This window comes from Ovis aries, chromosome 8 (genome assembly GCF_016772045.2).
Source record: "Ovis aries strain OAR_USU_Benz2616 breed Rambouillet chromosome 8, ARS-UI_Ramb_v3.0, whole genome shotgun sequence".
In the NCBI taxonomy this organism is placed as follows: domain Eukaryota; kingdom Metazoa; phylum Chordata; class Mammalia; order Artiodactyla; family Bovidae; genus Ovis; species Ovis aries.
Window position 1 is genome coordinate 22402548 of NC_056061.1, and position 8842 is coordinate 22411389.

The following is an 8842-nucleotide window of genomic DNA, read 5'->3' on the forward strand; positions in this document are numbered from 1 at the left end:
GAGAGCTCAAGGCTTTTCCATATGCTACTCTTTCACAGAAACATGTGGATGAAATTGTTCGTACATTAGATATTTGTTACTCTGATTTTACATAATAATTCTGTTTTGTTAAATGCTTAATAGCAGCCTCTGGTGTTATTTAAACAATGAAAGATTTGTCTCTGAAATTAGAAGCATTTTTATCTCTACTTCTAAGCATCTTTATCTCTAATTCTGCATTGATAACAGTGGGAGGTTGATGTGGCTATAATGCATAGGGAGGCAATAACAGAAATTTCTGTCTAGCAGCTAACCAATGGGTTCTCTCAGAAAGGAAATTCCATATGTCCCTCCTGTTGAGATGCTTTAATTCAGCACTACAAACTGCTTATACTCATTAACATGTGGGGTGTTTACATAGATTATGGAATAGATAGTATTTGTTTTTAGAAAAGGTAATTTCATGAAAAACTAAAGTTGATTCTATTTAGAGCCAAAGATTTATGTGATAAATAAACCTACCCTCCTGAATGTTGCATACAATTATTGTTCCTTTTCTGTGAGTTCCAGATTTCAGGACATCTGAATCCAATCCTGGAGGTTGATAAGCATTTAATAAAAAATTTTCAGAACAATATCAAATAGCTAAAGATGATGAAATAGAAAATAAATTATTATGACTTTAGCATTCCATGAGGCTGAAGTGGTCCATGAATCAACTACCTGCTCACAAGATAAGTGCAAAGCATGCGAACCTTTCTCATGAAACTTTGATCTATTAATTAAAAATGAAAATGCAGAGGAAAATTCTGTGTGAGAATGCCACAACCTTTTCTGACTTTGATTGCTTATTGGCCAGGCCTGTTGTTCTTTGTGCTATTTTGACTCCACTGATTTACAGTCTATGTCGTGAGGAAATGTAAAAACAATGAAAATATTGACAACTTGATTGTTCTTCATTCATAGTTGCAAATAAAATGTTTGAGAAATACATTGAAAATAGTGAGATTTTAAATGGCGAATTTAATCTCCATTTTTCATTAACTGCTGCAAATTTACTGATTATTATAGTATTCATTTCCTTTTCTGAGTCTATTTACTTCTCCCCCTCATTTCTTCTGAGAGCCACCCCCACTAGGAACTGGTGGTCTGAGAGGTACATAATGGCTGTTTGCTGAGCCATCTTACTTGGTTCTATTTCCTACAGACCTTAAGAAGGAGGAAAAATTCTAAAAGTGGTCTCTCTGATCCTGAGGGGAAGGAGGTGCCTGCCCAGAGATGTTTAATGCTCTCCAAGCTTATTTTTAAAAAGCACCATTTGGGCCTCCCACCAGCCTCAGCTCTGGGGCTTGCTTCTTGCTGCTTTCATGTTAAAAAGCTCCTTTGTCAAAGCCCATAGGCCCAGTGGTGATAACTGCAACAGAAAAATACTAGTGATGGAAAGATATATTTTCAATAACCCTTGGCTTTTATTAGTTCAGCCACTGCTAGAATAAAGGGTAAGTGGACCCTTGATATTTTAAATGTTCCATGTCTCCCTCCATATACTTCCCAGGTCAGCATTCCTTACTGATGAAAACTCTGGTCTGAATTTTGGTTTGCTGTCACGGAGAGAATTGTCTGCAATATTATCTACTTCTGAGCTTTGGTTGTTATCCCCAAAAGCCTGAGATCAATAACGGTAGCCTGAGCTTTGCAGTGTGTGTGTGTGTGTGTGTGTGTGTGTGTGTGTGTGTGTGTGTGTGTGTGTATGTTTAATTTTCATTATGTCTGAAAACGAGGCATCAGATTAATAAATCTCTAAAAGTCTTTGGATGAGGAGGCTTCCTGAAACAGGGGAGAACAGTGCAATCTTGTGTGCTAAAAAAATTTAAACGTGATCGATCAGGAAGAATTTTAAAAATTCCACATAAATCTCAAATAGTTCTATACTTTCAAGCCAATGTTATGGATCAATTTTTAAAAATTTGATTATCTATAAAACTTTTACTAGCCCACAATTTTTCAGTATCTCTTTCTACATTAACTGTTGCTAGAATGAAATGTATTTTATGCCAAGAAATTTTTAGCACAAAAATGCATGGAGTCAGTTATATTTTTAGAATAATTTCAAATCTGCTCAAGGTTTTAATCCAATATAATTGTTCAGATATCCTAGGATAGCAGATCCATACTAATCTATATATTTCATTGGGAAAAACTGAGCTCATGAATTTGGCAATAAATTAAAAGCTGACCTTCAAATGTGTAGAGATGAGCTAGATTTATTGCCCTGACTTTCAAAGCAGCTTTCTCAGGCTTTCAATCAAATGACCAGTGGTACAGAGAAAAAAGCAGTAATATGAAAGCTAGGAAAAGTGCGTTTGAGCAATAAGTTTGGATGTGGGCAAGTTAGTTCATGCTTTTGGATGTCTAGCTGCTCATATGTAAAATGAAGGTGCTTGATTAGAAGCCTCTGAGGATCATTTGAATGAGAAAATTTTGTTTTTAATGAGTGATGCCATCTACATGTTTTACAAAACTATTGAAGTCAATTTGAGATAAAATTAGGGAAATATAGGCATCAGTCAGGATGAATAAGAAGAAACATAATATTGAGCAAAAAAAGCAAACGATAGTAAAAGAGTACTCTGAGTACAATTTCATTTTTATGCATTCCAGAACCTACATTTGAAACAATGTAAATACACGAAATACATGCATAATAATTGAATCTATACAGAAAAGCAGAATATGATTAACACAATATTCCTTATGTTACTTTCAAGGGTGGCAAATTAAGGCATTAGATTGAGGAGGGAGGTTCACAGATAGCAATGGTAATCCATTTTATTAAGACTCCATGCTGGGTACATGTGAAATATTTTTGCTGGTCTTCTGTCACATATGTTAAAATATTTTTAGCTATTTAATACAAATACATCTCTCAAAATTCGACTAATAGCCAATTTTCAAGAGAAAAAGTTGTTTATAATAAAAAACTGCCCAGGAATAGATCTTTGGCAAATTTGGAGTGTTCACCGTACAAGTACCTACATGCTAGCCATTCTGTGGGCTTCCATGGTAGCTCAGACAGTAAAGCATCTGCCCGCAATGTGGGAGACCTGGGTTTGACCCCTGGGTCGGGAACATCCCCTGGAAAAGGAAATGGCAACCTACTCCAGTACTCTTGCCTGGAAAATCCCATGGATGGAGGAGCCTGGTAGGCTACAGTCCATGGGGTCGCTGAGGGTTGGACACGACTGAGCAACTTCACTGGTGGAGCCATTCTGTGTCTTTTTGCTCAGTAATTCAGAAAATAGAGAGTAATGCTGACTGGAATTGATGGAAAGGAGATTTGAAGTAAGTTAGTGTGAAATCCAGAGAAGGCAGTGGCACCCCACTCCAGTACTCTTGCCTGAAAAATCCCATGGATGGAGGAGCCTGGTGGGCTGCAGTCCATGGGGTCGCTAAGAGTTGGACATGAGTGAGCGACTTCACTTTCACTTTTCACTTTCATGCACTGGAGAAGGAAATGGCAATCCACTCCAGTGTTCTTGCCTGGGGAATCCCAAGGGCGGGGGAGCCTGGTGGGCTGCTGTCTATGGGGTTGGACAGAGTTGGACATGACAGAAGCGACTTGGCAGCAGCAGCAGCAGCAGTGTGAAATCATCTAAAAAAGTTAGTTTTCACCTAAACTAAGACAACTGACATTTCCTGGAGTCATTGTTAATCAAAATAGAGAGATGGCACTAAAAGCTGTTTTAAGGACACTAACAAAATAATGTGAAGGATGATTTAATTGGGAAAGACTGCAGGTTATCAAACTTGTAGCAGTAATTGTAGTACAGACATAAATAAAGACTTTATTAGGGTAGTGGCACAGTAAATTGGAATGTAAAATATAAAAATAAGTAAATTACATTAATACTGTGAATCAAAAATGGGAAGAATTTGGTTGTAAAAACAAAAAGACTTAAGGCACTTGAAAAAATGCTCAACATTGCTAATCATCAGGAAATGTAAATTAAGCCACAATGAGCCTCACACCTGTCAGAATGGGCATCATCAAAAATAACACAAATATTAATAACACGCTGGAGAGGATGCGGAGGAAAGGGAATCCTCTTACACTGTTGATAGGAATGCAAAATGGTACATTTTCCACTGCAGAAAACAGTATGGGGAATTTTCAAAAAACTAAAAATAGAACAACCAAATGACCTTGCAATTCCATTCCTGGTATAGATTCAAGAAAAAGACAAAGAGACTAATTTAAAATATACAAGCATTCCACCATTCCTAGCAGCATTATTTACAACTGCCAAGAAATGGAAACAATGTAAGTGTACACTGACAGATGAATGCGTAAAGAAGATGTGATATATAAATTATAGTGCACACACACACAATGGAATAACAGTCATAGAAAGAATGAAAGTTTGTCATTTGCAGCAACATGGATAAACTTGGAGGACATTTTGCTAAGTGAAATGAGTCAGAGAAAGACAAACAAATACTGTAAGGTACAAGTTATATGTAGAATCTGAAGAATACAACAAACTAGTGAACATAACTGGTGTGTGGACCGTGACAAACTCTTAAAGAGATGGGAATACCAGACCACCTCACCTGCCTCTTAAGAAATCTGTATGCAGGTCAGGAGGCAACAGAATTGGACATGGAACAAAAGACTGGTTCCAAATAGGGAAAGGAGTAGGTCAAAGCTGTATATTGTCAACCTGCTTATTTAATATATATGCAGAGTATATCATGGGAAATGCTGGACTGGATGAAGCACAAGCTGGAATCAAGATTGCTGGGAGAAATATCAAGAACCTCAAATATGCAGATAACACCACCCTTATGGCAGAAAGCAAAGAACTAAAGAGCCTCCTGATGAAAGTGAAAGAGGAGAGTGAAAAAAGTTGGCTTAAAGCTCAACATTCAGAAAACTAAGATCATGGCACCTGGTCCCATCACTTTGTGGCAAATAGATGGAGAAACAGTGGAAAAAGTGACAGACTTTATTTTTGGGGGCTCCAAAATCACTGCAGATGGTGACTGCAGCCATGAAATTAAAAGACGTTTGCCCCTTGGACAAAAGGTTATGACCAACCTAAACAGCATGTTAAAAAGCAGAGATTTTGCCAACAAAGGTCCATCTAGTCAAAGCTATGGTTTTTCCTGTGGTCATGTATGGATGTGAGAGTTGGACTATAAAGAAAGCTGAGTGTCAAAGAATTGATGCTTTTGAACTGTGGTGTTGGAGAAGACTCTTGAGAGTCCTTTGAACTGCAAGGAGATCCAACCAGTCCCTCTTAAAGGAGATCAATCCTGAGTGTTCATTGGAAGGACTGATGCTGAAGCTGAAACTCCAATACTTTGGCTACCTGATCAGAAGAACTGACTCATTTGAAAAGACCCTGATGTTGGGAAAGATTGAAGGCAGGAGGAGAAGGGGACTACAGAGGATGAGATGGTTGGATGGACATGACTCAACGTACATGAATCTGAGCAAGCTCTGGGAGTTGGCAATGGATAGGGAGGCCTGGTGTGCTACAGTCCATGGGGTCGCAAAGAGTTGGATACAACTGAGTGACTGAACTGAACTGAACTGAGAGAACATAACAAAAAACAGAAGACTCACAGAAATAGAGAGCAAACTAGTGGTTACTAGTGGAATGAGGGAAGGTGAGGAAATATAGGGGTGGGGGGTGGTGACAGGCACAAATTGTTGTGTATAAGGCTCAAGGGAACGGAACATTGACATATATATGGTATCATGTGTAAAGCAGATAACTAGTGGGAAGCTGCTATATAATGCAGGGAGCCCAGCCTGGTACTCATTAATGAACTAGAGGAGTAGGATCGGGGGTGGAATAGGGAGGCTCAAGATGAATGGAAGATATATATATATATATATATATACACACACACACATATATATATCTCCCCATAATTATCTATATCTATATCTATATCTATCTATCTATCTATCTATCTATCTATATATATACACTTGATCCAGAGTAGTAGGGAATAGAATACTGTGGGCATCGACAGAAAGTGAAAGTGTTAGTTGTTCAGTCCTGTCTGTCTCTTTGCAACTCCATGGACTGTAGCCTGCCAGGCTCCTCTGACCATGGGATTTTCCAGTCAAAAATATTGTGGTAAGTTTCCATTCCCTTCTCCAGGGGATCTTCCCAACCCAGGAATCAAACCCAGGTTTTCTGCATTGCAGGCAAATTCTTTACTGTCTAAATCACCAGGGAAGCATAATAATGACTGATATATCTAATTATGACTGATTCATATTGATGTATGACTGAGACCACCACAATATTGTAGAGCAATTATCCTCCAATACAAAAATTTGACTCAAAGATGTACAGTACAAAGAATATAACCAATATTTTGTAATAACTTAATGTAGCATTTGAAAATTGTATACAAAATTTAAAAATTAAATTAATAATTGAGAGTAATCAACATATAAAAGTTCAATTTTGACTTTGATATTGAATGTAAGTAACATAGAGTGTGATGATGTTGGCAACAGAAATGAAGTCAAAAAGAGGAAGTATTAATTAGAAAGTCTATCATTTATACTTTGAGTAAAAAGGAAGTATAGTATTAAAAAACATTTTAGAAACATAGAATAGCACATAATTTCTGGTTACTTAGTGATGTTATTGGCATTAGTCAACTGTCTCCTGTCTGGAGGTGATGATACCTCTATTAATTCAGACTAATGCATTTATGCATAATTTTAAAAACTATGATAGCAAATGCAAACATGATTCTGTATCTGCTGACATTAAAGGGAAAATGATCTGCACATACTGCACTGTAAAGGTAGAATAGTGATAGTAAATAAGGCCAGATTCCTGTGCTGTGTGTGATACACGGTCACTCAGTCTTGTTCCACTGTCAGTCTAATATTAACCCATTTCATTTTTCTACAAGGATAACTGATCTGTAAGAAAGAAATTTCTTTTGGCAAATGATAGATTTGTAAATACTAAATTAATTTGCATTATCAGAAATAATTATATCAGCAAGTACACAGAAAAGTCCTTTTCTGGAAGAAATTGTGTGCCTGTTGCTAAATTTTAGAAAACTACTATTTCCTTCACTGTTCTACCTCCAACACCAAGTTTCACAAAGTAAATAATAATTTTGCAAATATTCATGTGTATTTCTTGATGAGGCGAAAATCATGTTATCAATATGAACAGAACATCAACTCTGTCATTCAACGATTTATTAGTGGCCAGTCACAGACCTTTTTTAGGTGAAAATAAACCATAACAAAATATTTAAACCTTCTTCATATAACACTGAACAAAAGAAGAAAAACATAAATGCATAAATATGCATATAAATAACAAAATACACAGTAATAAAAGTAATAGATGAAGTTGACTAATTCCTTGAATGACACAATATACCCAAACTCACACAGGGAGCAAGAGTTAATCTGAGCAAGCCTATATCTGTTAAAGAAATTTCATCAATAATTAGTAACATTCCAATAAAAGCATCATTACCACATGGTTTAACTGGTGTAATCTATCAATTTTCTAGGGAAGAAATAATACTAATTCTACACAAACTGCCCCAGGAAATAAGATAGGAAACACTTCCTAGGACATTCCAAAGCCAACATTGCCCTAATACCAAAACCAGATAAAGAATCAGATAAAGACATTAATAAGAAATGATAACTGCAGACTAATCTCTCGGATGAATAAAGACAAAAAAAAAAAAAAGGAAAATCTTCATTCTTTTTCTTGTGATAGTACTCATTTTGGATCATTTCTTCTCATATTTTAGTTTCATGTGTTGAGGCCATTATATACTTTCCATGTATTGAATATCTATTTCAAAGTTACCATATCAAGATAAGCCTTAAGAACTCAGCCTGACAAGGTTAAATCTAAGACTTAATATCAGTTCAGTTCAGTCCCTCAGTCATGTCCAACTCTTTGCAACCCTGTGAATCCCAGCACGCCAGGCCTCCTTGTCCATCACAAACTCCTGGAGTTCACTCAGACTCACGTTCATCGAGTCCATGATGCTGTCCAGCCAACTCATCCTCTGTCGTCCCCTTCTCCTCCGGCCCCCAATCCCTCTCAGCATCACAGTTTTTCCAATGAGTCAACTCTTCGCATGAGGTGGCCAAAGTACTGGAGTTTCATCTTTAGCATCATTCCTTCCAAAGAAATCCCAGGGCTGATCTCCTTCAGAATGGACTGGTTGGATCTCCTTGGAGTCCAAGGGACTCTCAAGAGACTTCTCCAACACCACAGTTCAAAAGCATCAATTCTTCGGCGCTCAGCCTTCTTCACAGTCCAACTCTCACACCCATACATGACCACTGGAAAACCAGAGCCTTGACTAGATGGATCTTAGTCGGCAAAGTAATATCTCTGCTTTTGAATATGCTATCTAGGTTGATCATAAAGTTTCTTCTAAGGAATAAGCATCTTTTAATTTCATGGCTGCAGTCAGCATCTGCAGTGATTTTGGAGCCCCTCAAAATAAAGTCTGACACTGTTTCACTGTTTCCCATCTATTTTCCATGAAGTGATGAGACTGGAGGCCATGATCTTTAGTTTTCTGAATGTTGAGCTTTAAGCCAAGTTTTTCACTCTCCTCTTTCACTTTCATCAAGAGGCTTTTAGTTCTCTTCACTTTCTGCCATAAAGGTGTGTCATCTGCATATCTGAGGTTATTGATATTTCTCCCGGCAATCTTGATTCCAGCTTGTGTTTCTTCCAGTCCAACATTTCTCATGATGTATTCTGCATATAAGTTAAATAAGCAGGGTGACAATATACAGCCTTGACGTACTCCTTTTTCCTATTTGGAACCAGTC